Source organism: Silene latifolia, chromosome 9 (genome assembly GCF_048544455.1).
Source record: "Silene latifolia isolate original U9 population chromosome 9, ASM4854445v1, whole genome shotgun sequence".
Classification (NCBI taxonomy): Eukaryota; Viridiplantae; Streptophyta; class Magnoliopsida; order Caryophyllales; family Caryophyllaceae; genus Silene; species Silene latifolia.
In genome coordinates, this window is record NC_133534.1 from 201,961,075 (window position 1) to 201,974,459 (window position 13,385).

The following is a 13,385-nucleotide window of genomic DNA, read 5'->3' on the forward strand; positions in this document are numbered from 1 at the left end:
TTAGAAATTATAAGTAGTTTGCCAAAATTATCAGGTCAAGTCTATTTGTTCAGCTATATATAACATTAACTCGTAGACTATGCAAATGACAAAGCTAGTAAGATATATGGATGTCAATCTCACCCGCACCCGCTAAATATCCATCCACCCGATTTAAATGTACGAACGAAAACCCGAAATAAATGGATGATGAATGGATAATGGATAAAATAAATGGATGACGGATGTATGATGGATGAAGCTAAATCCAACCCGTCACCCATCCGCCACCCGCTATTCTTCCCTTTTTGAAAAAAATACATATTTATATAAAACGTAAGCTAGTCAATACTAATCTACTTACTTTTTATATGTTCAAGCAAACATTAAGTTACAAGATTTTTGAAGCAGTTAGTCTAATACTAATTTACCTTACATATTTTTGGGTAAAATAAAATTCAATACCTTTTTAGGTTTATAAATATAATTAAATCATCACCCATTTATCACCTGATCCACCCGTTTCATCCTCGGATGATGGATGGACGGGTGGTGGATGATAAGTTTCACGGATGATGGATGAGTTGGATGGTGTTTTTAATGTGATGGATGGATGCGGGTGAAGCTTCACCCGGCCTGAACCCGATCCATTGACATCCCTAGTAAGATATCAGTTTTGTTGAAAGGCTTAAGTGAAATGACTAAATGTAGTGCAATTTCATCACTGAAATTCACTGTTCCGACTCAACCTATATGTAAAACTAAACGTGAAATATTTTGAATTTTCGAATTTTTCGATTTTTTTTAAATTTTTCATAATTTTTTGAAATTAAAATACAATGCAAGCGAAAATGCAATAAACGTGAATGCAAAACATATGCAAATGCAGACTCAAAGGATGCATTACCCTCCCCAAACCAAAACGGACAACGCCCTCGTTGTCCTCCAGCATACACCAACAGAATAAATGGGAGATGGGAAAAATACAACCAATATATAAACAAATGAAATAAATGAAATGGAGATGAAAAAGAATAAAAAGCAAGAAATACTCACAATATATACGAACTTCCCCAAACCAGTCAGCAAACTGGGGAAGTGAGTAGACCAGTAGCTACTCGTCAGTCTCCTCCTCGTCAACCACCTCGTAGGTGGAGTCCGTCTCCTCCTCTCCTCTTCTCCTCTGACGACCTCCCGCGACAAGCTCAGCTCTGTACCGCCCCTCCTTTTCAGTTGTGTCTTCCCCGCTCGCTGGCTGTGGATACCTCTCCGCCGGGAACCGGTAGAAAGAAGGATGTGGCCAGTCAGCTGGGATAGGACGTCCTCTCATCATGTGGTACTCATATAGAGGGAATAAGGCAAGTGACTGATCCCGCTCTATACGAGCCACTCTACAGCGCATCTTTAAAAGCAAAGCGCCACGACGCCCTTGGTCCATGACCTCAGGCGCCTCAAAAGTAGGAGGAGCAACAAAATTAGCCGGCAAAGCCGACTGAGGGACAGAGGGTGTTGGTGTAGGGGTAAGGATAGGTGTAGGCGTGGACGTGGACGTCTGCCTAGCCTGTGTCTGTGTAGACCCCTCACCGACTTCCCTAACAGTGGGGGAAGTCCTCTTCCGCTTCTTAGATGCGGGGGTAAAGTCTAGGCGGTAGGAAGGAAGAGGCGGTGGTAACCTACCCGACACAGTAGTCAAGGGTAAAAGACGGGGTAGGTCAGGTGAAGGTAAAGTCACAGACGTGGAACTGCCTGTCTTCCACGTCCGTTGGTCCTTTGTTAACAAATACATAGCCAACATGGCTAGAATATCAATGACATTATCCCTATCTAAAAATTTAAGACTACGGGGAAAGTTGGGAAAAAGGCCACGGGTAATGCGAGTCACTAACCCGCCACAAGCTATCGTACCCGTCGCTACAGTGTTAAAATGTTGAGCTGTCAAGTAAGAAGTGTTAAGAACAAAAGAGTCACCGCTATCAATGTTCAGGTAACCCGCTAAAATGGACAGCTCAACATTGTTAACATCGTTGGGCTCGTGACGACCAAAAATGGTCTCTCCTAGCAGACGGATAAAGTAGCGGGCTGGGGGAAGGTGGACGTGAGCAACACGTCGCTGACCAAAAGGAGTCTGTGCAAGTGTGGGCCAAAGCAGAGCCAGGAGCTTCATAGGAGGCTCCTGAGGACCGTCACTAACAAAACCCAACCGACCCCCAAACTCAGCTAAGGTCCAGGTGTAGGTCGTGTTGAACAGTCGAAAGGAAATGAACTTGCTCCCGGGGTCAGATGCATAGGCCGCAGGTGAAAAGGTGAAAGAGCTAAAAAATTCTAAGGCCAACTGTCTGTATGTAAACTCTTTCATTGTGGCCAAACCCGACATCCCCGTTCCGTTGAGCAGCTTAATAACGGGCTCAAAAATCCCCAACTTTTCCAAGGGTGGTCGACGCAAGAAACGGGTCGATGTCACGTCACAATCCATCAAATGTAAGAAACGAGTGCGATGAAGCGGGTTTATAAAGCATACATGCGGAAACTCAGGCAGAGTCTCCAAGGAAGTGTAGACGGCGTACCTAGAAGCGGTACGTAAAGCGGCAGCTCTAAACCCCGTAGCCTTTCCCGCACGAGAACCCGAAGGAGCTGCAGCAGTAAGAGAAACAGTAGCGAGGCCAACAGCATTAGTAGTGACTGGTGTGGGTACAAGGGCGGTGGAAGTGGTGATAGCAGGTGTCGACACAGCAGGGGTCAACACCGGAGTAGGGACAGTAACGGCAGCACTAGGGTCCACCTCCGCTGTGGTGGTAACAGTAGCGGCAGCAGTAGCCGCGGTGGTGGTGACGGTGGTAACAGCAGGGACCATCCTCTCAGAAACAGACGGAACAGTAGCGGAAGTAGAAGCATAGCTAGTCGATAAACTACTATCCATCCTATAATCACAAGACAAGTTCTAATCAAAATGCAATTAACACAATCAGATTTTTCCCCAAATCAAAATTTTCGAAACCCTAATTTCGAAATTAAGCATGGAAACGCAATTAAACATGAAATAGGAGGGAAAAAACTTACTTGTGACACTTACCCAACACAAATGATCAGCTAAAATCAACAAAAAGCACAAATCAATCGAAATAAATTCGATTTTCGCGAACCCTATTTCAAATTTAGCCCCAAATTGATCGAAAATTAAAGGAGCAAACAAGGGGGATGATTTAATTGATGAATAGGAAGGTATTGGGTAATTTAATTGGTAAACTAAGGGAAGAATTAGGGATTTGATGAGAGATCGAATGGGAGTGTCGAGGGATTTGGGGGAAATAAGATTGAACAAATGAAATAGAAAGAGGGAAAGAGATACTCCCTCGTGCTCATATCAGGTCATTGTGCTCGATCGAGTGTTTTGAAACCACTCGATCGAGAACTTCCCTCCTCATTTGCTCGATCGAAGACTCTAAAGGTGTTCGATCGACTACTTTTCCCCTACTCTGCATTCTGCTCGATCGAACGCTGTGAAGTTATTCGATCGAGGGCTTTTGCTCTTCAATTTTGCTTGATCGAGTACAGGGCAACTCGATCGAGAACCCCTTAATTTTGACCTTTCGATCGAGAACTGTAGATTACTTGATCAAAATATTCATCTTGGCATTTTGCTCGATCGAGCACAATAAGTGTTCGATCGAGGATATTCTCCTGGGCACGCTTTCCAATGGTCAAGTATGTTCCCAAACCTGCATAAAACACAGAAATACTTCCCGCAAAAATACCAAAACCACAGTACGTAGTCTATATTCGGTCTTATGCTAATTAAATCTAACTAATCTAGACTATTGTCTAAAAGCAATTAAAATGTCTAACAAATTCAAATTACAAAATGTTTATACAAATGGGATGACGTCCCCTTTTATCTTCCGAAACACTTGAATAGCCCAAAAGAGGGCTTCTGACTGGAGGAGGTCCCCTCAACATCGCGGACCGTCCTTTTTGGCTTCCATGAACTCGAATTAATTGAAGGAGAGTAGTCCGCATCCAAGTATGCCTTTACTCTCTTCTTTACTTTGTCATGCTTTTTCCTTTCATGGCCTTTGTTTTTGGCATCTTCTTTATCAGTGAGCTAAAATTCCACTGTACTTTTACCACCGGGGTCTCCAATGTCCAATCCGCCTAGACCTGTATCAACAGAAATGATAGAATGGTCCTCCATTTTGCTCCCAATTTGGGGCGAGGTGTTAAAACCGCATCACATGATTCAACATTGTTGATTGGAGGTTCGGTGTCAGGGTCAGTAGAGGGTAGTGCATTGCAGGGCTGGACTTTCATAGGATCCCTGCGAACGCTAGACTGATAAAAAGTCAACTCCTCATCGCCTACCTGAAAAGCTAAAGTCTTCCCTCCGATATCTATTACTGCGCAAGCGGTAAATAGAAATGGTCATCCTAAAATGATAGGAGTATAAGAGTCTTCGGGGATGTCCAAGACTACAAAGTTAACGGGAATAAAGAATCTCCGTATCTTAAAAGGTATGTCCTCTAAGACACCTAAGGGCCGTGATAAAGTACGGTCGACCATGCACTGTCATATTAGTACAATGAAATTTAGTCAAACCAAGCCTCTTAGCGAGAGACAGCGGTAAGAAACTCACACTAGCTCCCAGGTCGCATAATGCATTATCAATTAAATGGGTCCCAATATAACATGGTATAGAGAAACTACCCGGGTCAGACAACTTAGGTGGGGTCTTATTTTGAATAAGGGCAGTGCCCGCTTTAGTCAAAGCCACCATCTTATGGTCATTAATGTGCCTCCTATGAGCTAAAATATCTTTCATGAATTTCATATAGGAGGGTACCTGGGTTAGTAACTCAGGGAAAGGTACATTAATATGAAGACTTTTCAAAATTTCAGCAAATTTACCGAATTGTTGTTCAATCTTCTTGCTCTGCAATCGCCTCGGAAATGGGACCGTAATCGGGATAGTTAGTCCTTCATTCTTCTTTGCCAAAGAATTATCGCAATCAGCATCAGATTTACTCGATCGAGCATCAATACCTTTCGATCGGGTAACTTTCTCAGTAATAATGCTCGATCGAGCACCTTCATCTACTCGATCGAGGATAGTATTTTCAGCAGTGCTCGATCGATCACTTTCAGCTCCTCGATCGAGGACTTTTTCAGCAATATCCCTCGATCGACCACCTAAAATCAATCGATCGAGGACTTTTCTTAGATTTAACAATTTCTCGTCAAAAGACGACTGTTCATGCACAGTAACTTCAACTTCTGGGTCAGATGGTTCAACATTCTTTTCTGATATTTTGGGCCCCTCATAGGAAAAACCACTCCTCAAGTTGATCAAATTTACCGTCTCATGATGTTTCTTGTCGGGTTGTGACGGTAAATGCCCAGGTTGCCTTGAAGATTGATTAGCATCCAGTTGAGCCATTTTAGATTCAATTGACTTAATGGAGGCATCTTTCGCCTGGTCTCTCTTTTGCAATTGAATTGTCAATGATTGCACCATCGACTTCAACTCGGATATATCACTTATGCCACTAGAAGAGGCACCTTGTTGCGGCGGTACGAAAGATGAAGGCTTTTGAAAGCCTTGTTGTTGAGCTTTATGAGGTGGCACATAAGCTTGTTGCTGCGGTGGAGGTGTAGGATTCAAGACATTTTGAATAGTGCATCTCAAGTTAGGATGAACTCCAGCTTGGTTTTTGTAATAGGAGCCTCCTTGCCTATATTGTTGAAAGGCATAGACTTGCTTCTTTTCACCTAAACAATCCACGGTAGTGTGACCATCATTACCACCACATCTCTCACATGAGACGGTTTCTTGTCTAGACAACAAGTGAACCGTCTGTTAATTCCCCGCGGCCTGTAACTCAAACTTATCAAATCTGGTATTCATAGCTTCCAGCTGAGCCACAAGTGCACTATCAACAGTAGAAACCGTTCTAATACCACTTCTAGGATTCCCATATTCAGCACAATGGGTGGCCATCTCTTCAACAATTCCCCAGCCCTTATCATCATCAATATTTTTCTGGAATCGACCATTGGCTGCAGCATCCAAAATAGCGCGGTGGTCATCATACAACTCATTGTAGAATTGGTTGCACAAAAACCACTAGTTAAACCCGTGATGAGGGACGGACCAGACCAGTTTCTTAAACCGATCCCACGCTTCATACAAATTGTCTTCTGGAGTTTGTTTAAAACTCGTAATCTTCCCTCTCAATGCATTGGTTCTTTGTGGAGGAAATTAAAGTATCTTTTGTAAAAAGCGAGAGCCAAGGTTTCCTAATTGGTCATTCCAGCTGCAACTCTATCCAAATCAGTTAGCCACTCTCGGGCTCCATCAATCAGAGAAAAGGGAAAAAGGGCTTCCTTTATCTTATCTTGAGTCACTCCCTTAGTAGCGGGAATGGTGGAACAGTAATCAGTAAAGACCTCTATATGCTTTCTCGGGTCTTGCCAGCTACTCCCCTGTATAGATTCCTCTCAACCAAATTAATGTAAGAGGGCCGAATGTCGAAGGTATTCCCATCTTCTGTTGCAAGATTGAAACCCTTGGGAATGGAAGCAGCCGTTGGCTCAGAATGGCTCGCAATATTAGGCATCTTCACAGATTCAATAACTCTTGCAGAAATAAAAGTGTCTTCCTCTAAAGACTGATCTTCTGTAAATGTAAAATTTTCAAGGTCATGTTCAAAAGTACTCAAGGCTTCCGTTTGACGATTCTTTCTCAACAAGCTCTGTCTATGGTGAAAAGTCCGCTCCGGTTCAGGATCAGCTGGCACTAATTCTGACCTGTTGGACTCGGGCATACACAAAACTAAGAAAGAAAAATAATAAGAACTATCTCAAGGAATTAGAAATCCCTTGAGACTAAGATAAATGAAAATAGACAAGTGAATAGGCTAATCGCCTCCCCGACAATGGCGCCAAAATCCGACACGGCTGTCGCAATCCTATCAAAAATAAACTAACCAGCTCAACTAATATAGTAGAGGTAAGTCGGGTATCGTGCTCCATAGGGTGGCTATTATATCTACTTTTATCTAGTCCGTCACAGTAACAGATTGAGGTGTTTGAATTTGTTTTCTCAACTACTAAATGAGGTTAAGGCAGAGATAAAAAGAGCAATAAAAATAGTAAAATGAAATAAGATGTGATCAAATAAAGAAAAGAATGCCAGGATGTTGGTTCACCATGGTATCACACAATTCTGCTAATGGTAAGGTCAGTCGGTCTGATGTGAGAAGGGTAAAGGAAAGGTCCTCTCGGTCCGCTATCCGCCCTAGAAAACTACAAACTTAGCTCTCGCCCTCATTAGTGTAGTCTACTGTTCATAACAGGTCTGTTCATACCAATCTCTCGATCTAAGTCTGAATTTAACCGGATTAACTAGTTTAGAAGCGTGCACTCAACTAAACGATTACAATTAAATTGCTATGAGTCAGTTCTCACAATAAAAAACGTCTAAACTAATTATAACATCAATTTTTCACTACCATGGCCCCCCTAATCCTAGAACAAAAGAATTTAGCTACTCATGACGATGAATAAGACAATAACTAGGGGTGTAAACGAGCCGAGCTGAGCTCGAGCTCGGGTGGGCTCGGGCTCGGCTCGAAGCTCGTCGAGCCTAAAAAATTGAAGCTCGAGCTCGGCTCGGGAAAAGCTCGAGCTCGACTCGAGTTCAAATCGAGCTCGTTTTGTCATTATATATTTTCCATTTCTCACCTTTTAAATCTAACTAAATATAAATATTTTTGAAAAATAACTAAATTATAAAATAGTAAAAAATATTATATCATAATATACTTATAAAAATGTCTAAATAACATATAATTTGAAATAAAAATAATACTACAATATATAGATTATATAAAAAAAATTATAAACGAGCCCAAACGAGCTTCCGAGCCGGGCCTTGCTGAGCTCGTGCTCGACTCGTATTTAGCCAAGCTCGGCTCGAGCTCGAGCTCGAGTTTGTTTTAACCGAGCACGAGCCGAGTTTTGACTGAGTCGATTTCGAGGGCTCAACGAGCCGGCTCATATCATTGACAGCCCTAATAATAACAACGATTAAAGCGATAGAAGACATAATATAACGATAAACAAGGTGAAATAACATAAACCTAATAACAATACTAATTAGAGCATAAATTAAGAGCAAGGATTGAATGAATGCAAAAGAAAGATTTAATTAAATAAAAAGAGTAAAGAGAGATTACAAGGTTTGAGATCCGAAAATTGAGAACGAAGTAACGTCGAAAGAGAGAAATTATCTACTGAGTAATTAGGAGTAAAGTATCAGATTAAGAATTGTGTTTAATCCTAATGACGTCTTCTCTTTATATAGAGAAAATATTTTATTAACCTAAATGTAATTAACAAAATAAATAAGTTCTCGCGAATAATAACAAAGTGCTCGATCGAGTACTTTGAGACTCCTCGATCGAACGCTATTCCAGCAGATCCCCTCGGTCGAAAAAATAATGTACTCGATCGAGGACCTTCAAATTAGCACCTCTCGATCGAGAATAGCAGGGTCTCGATCGAGCATTGTTCACCACCCATATTCACTCGATCGAACGGAAAAGGCTTCGATTGAGTACTTAGCCACTGAACCAGCTTCCTTTCTTCGTTGGTTAGCTCCCGAGACCACTTCACGCTTCCCGAGGTATATAGTAATTCCGCTCCAATTATTCCATCTCCATAAATGCATGCTAAGGGAACTGGAAAAGGCATAATTCCCCTACTTTCGGGTCCATTCCTACCAATAAGATAAAGTAAACCAAAGTATACGATTCAGAGGACATTTGTAGCATAACACTACGTAAATTACATAGAAATACGTGCAATAAAGGCTCTAAAAGATTATATGAACTGTACGTATCAGTGCCCAAATGATGAAGTAGATTTGGAAACTCATATTTAGGCCTAATTGTCTTTGGTCAAGGTGGGTTCACTGATACATTTTGAAGGCGAAGGACTTCTGGTAGACTCAACCCAGCATCAACCACTCATGGTATTGGAATAATGTGATAAAGATGAAAAATCTTTTAGTTTCCAAGTCTGGATCATATGTTCAAGAGGCTGCTTGGATTAGTCATTGTTCTGAAAATGGAGCTTTCTCTACTAACAGAATGTATTACTTACTCAAAGGATGCATGTTGACATGATTGTCGCAACCTATCAAAAATAACCAACTGGTCTCTAACTAATATAGTTAGGGAAGTCGGGATCGTGTCCACGGGGAGACAAAAATTGTGTTCTACTTGCTAACTAAAGTCCGTCCAGGTAACAAATGGGATTGAATGATTTTGTTTTAACTAAACTAAAAGTAAAAAAAGGAAAAAAAAAACAAAGAGTATAAAGAGTATAAAATATAAGGAGAGGGAACTAGGATTGTCCGATCATTACGGGTCAAAAGTTGGGTTACAGATCAGTCTAAATTTTCGGTCTAAAGGGTAGTGATAAGGTCCTCTCGGATCGCTAATTGCCCTAGAATACTTCTAACAGGCTCTCGCAACTTATTAGGTCACTCTAATGTTTGTAACAGGTCTAACCCTCACCAGGCTCTCATTCTTAGGTAGGGGTTTACCAAATCAAATTAATCAATTATGGCCACTAATCGATTAATCGCAAATTAAATGCTACAATTAACAATAAAGACTATAATAATTGACTGATCAAATAACCCGATTAATAACCCCTAATCATCCAGCGATTCCCTAAATCCTAGCAATAGAATTAGCTACTCATGATGCAATTAACAATCAAAGCAATAATGATAGCAATGATAAGAGAATTCATAATAGAAGGATGATAGGAAAAATTGAACATAAAACAAGAGCAATTAAGGGAGAAAGAAGTAAAAAGACAAGAAGAATTAAAGATGAACAAGGAAAATAAATTAAGTTACCGGAGATTCAAAAGAGTAATAGAGAAGAACTACAAGAATTGCTCGATCCAAAGTTGAGAAAAAGTTACGTAAAGAAGTTTTTGGAGTAGAGAAAGATGCCCTAATGAAATAAAATTACAAGCCTTTTATACTAAGTCCAAAGAAATAGAACGAATAAGTAACTAATAAGCCCAAAGCTCGAACTGAAATCCGCCCAACGAAGCACCTGTTGATCGAAACTCAACCTCTGTCGATCGACACACTTGGACCCTGTCGATCGACACAAACATTAAGTCGATCGACATACACTAATAAATCCAAAAATTCATCTTTCTGTGACAATGGCAAGTCTGTCGATGGGTCATCCTCCTCTGTCAATCGATACACTTGGACCCTGTCGATCGACAAAGCAACTCCTCATAGATCGTCCGTCTACAGCTTCCAACACAAGGTTGAACACGGACTTATCTCCTTCCTTAATCAATGGGTTTTGGCTCATAATCGCACATTCGGACCTAAAACCTACATAAATCACACAACTCAATCAGTAGCGAGAAATGGGAGGAAATAATAGTGAATTGATTAGAAGGGAGTTAATGAATTGATTGTTAGTAATATCGTATAATTATCATTTGATTATTGTTCTTATTCTAGTTATTTGATTTAGGCCTGAATCGATAATTAGTATAACGAATTAATACTTTGACCAACTGGGTTAGAATTAATATGGGCTGCGATAATCAGATAAGTAAGGTTTAATTATAGCGATTGCATGTTAAATTGAATCTAAAGGGCATAATAGAATTAATCAATCTTGTGACCTTAGATAATTTGATTGGCCTTACAATTGATTAGAATACACCCCCGGATAATTGACCTAGTGAACTTGCGCCCTAGACTTCTTAATATTATTGTTTTACGATCTTTACGTTATTGCAAAAGTAGTTGTTAGCCAACCAAACCAAAATCTCCAAGAAAACGGTTACTTTAAGACACTATAAGTATTAGCAAAGTGAATATTACCGCCACCATGTGGATTCGATACTTGTCTTAACACTTGTTATTTTGTTAGTACTTAGATAGGATTATTTTGATATAGGTGATACGAATTTGCCTTATCACAGAGGCCTGAGACAAGGTGATCCTTTGTCACCATATTTATTTATTATATGTGCTGAGATGCTATCAGGTATGTTGAGAAGGGCTGCTGAAATGGGTTCTATACATGGTATTAAGATCGCTCTGCATGCCCCGACTGTGTCCCATTTATTTTTCGCACATGACAGTATTATTTTCGTTAAGGCTAAATAAATTGAGGCTAGGGAGGTTATGAGGATACTTGATCGGTACCAGCAGGCTTCAGAGCAGATGGTAAGTTTGTCGAAAACCACCATCTCCTTCAGCCGCATGACTAGCACAATAAGGCGACAGCAGGTCGGTGTTGCGCTACGAGTGAGGCAGGTTGCGGTTTAGGAAAAATATCTGGGGTTGCGTACGGTACTGGGAAGGTCTAAGAAATGTCTTACGGATCTGATTCGAGATAAGCTTAGCAGAAAATTGCAGGGATGGAAGGGTTCGTTACTCAGTAAGGCGGGTAAGGAGGTGCTTATTAAGACAGTGGCCCAAGCTATACCTACTTATGCGATGAGTGTATTTAGAATTCCGTCTAATTTATGTGATGAGATGCGTTCTCTTGTTTCGTAGTTCTGGTGGGGTATTGAGAATGGTAGAAGTAAGGTTCCTTGGGTTGCATGAAGGATACTTTGTTTACCAAAAAGCCGGGGGGGGGGGGTCGGGTTTCGAGATTATGTGAAGTTTAACTGTGCAATTTGGGGAAGTAGGCTTGGCGGTTGCTTAAAGGTAAATACTTTCCTTCTACTCCTTTTTTAGAAGCTAGTGTTGGCAGTATCCAAGTTACTCCTAGAGAAGCATTTGGGAGGTAAGAGCGATGCTACCACTGGGACTTCAAAGAAGGGAGAGGGTTGGGCTTTCCACGGCGGTTTGGCGAGACCCATGGGTGGGGGGTTCTCATACAGGGAAGATAATTTCGCTTAGGGGGAGTCGGATCCGGATATGCGGGTTGCGGATCTTATGGTGGAAAGAAGGTGATGTGTGTATGTTATATAAGGTTTTTACCTCATTTTTACACGCATTTCTATGTTATTTATGTGGCATCCAGCTACAAATGCCCCCGAATAGTCTACTTTGGTTTGTCTTGTGTAAATTGCAGGTACATACCAGAAAGGAGCAAAATCGAGCCTAAACTTGTCTTATTCGCATGCATTTTGGAGAATAAGGAATCGGAGCCCGGAATCTTTCACTAAGAGATGCGTGAAGTAGCCTTGGAAGGTGCCAAGGAGTCCACACGTGCTAATACAGCTTGATCGACCAGTTTTGCTACACTATATGGTCGATCGAATGCTTTCTCCATCAAGAATCACTCGATCGAGCTTTGCTGTTACTCGATCGAGATAGCTGTTACAAGGAGTACTCGATCGAACTCCATCTTCATTCAATCGAAAGGATTTTCAAGACTTGTTCTCGATCGAGTGGTTTCATTCCACTAGATCGAGAGGCTTTGTGTTTTATGCGAGCTTTAGACTATTTTCGAGATTGGGCTTTGTATTTTAGATATAAGTTATGACGGCAGTGTGATACTCCTTCTTCTCTTCTCTCCCTTCCCTCGATACTTTCCTCTCTACTCTCTTAGACTTTAATCTTGAACCCTAACAACGGATTATTATTGCTTGTAATCGGTATTCTTACTTTACTCTTGATCTATTATTAATTATTGGTTTTATCTCCTTTTCTTCCTTTTTATCTCTTTTGTTATTTCTCTCTTTCATACCTTCGCTATGTTGAATTTCTGCGGTTTATGTATTGTTATTATTCTTTTAATGACTATGCGTAGCTAATTCTCCTTTGCTAGGATATAGGGGAGCCATGATTTTAGGGAAATTGTGAATTAAGTGATTAGGTCCGATGCATATTTGATCTATGTTGTTAATCTTTACATATAACTGTTCTTGTCTATTTGAGTCGACTTAAATAGGTAATAAATCACGGTACACCTTGACCTAGATCGGAAGATTGGAAAAGGTAAAACTTGTAGCAAACATTAGGACACTTTAGTGAGGGCGGAAGCTAAGCTAATAGTGTTTTAGGGTGAATTGAGATCGGAAGGAGATATTCATTGCCCTATAGATCGAACTTACATTGACCTGAGATCCTAGATTGCATTTCTTTAGAATCATGGTGAACCGACTGTCTTAGCTGTTTTCTCTCTGCTTGCTTATTTTCTGTTCTCTTACTCTCTTTCTCCCCTTTCACCTTATTAGATTAGAATAAATGATTAAAAACCCCCAAGAACTAGTTACCTTGACGGATTTAGTTGAGTTAACATTTTCCCATCTCCCTGTAGAGATCGAACCTACTTGCCACTGACTTCTGTTAGTAGTAATAGGTATTTATTTTTGGTACCTGACGACGGTATCAAATTTTGGCG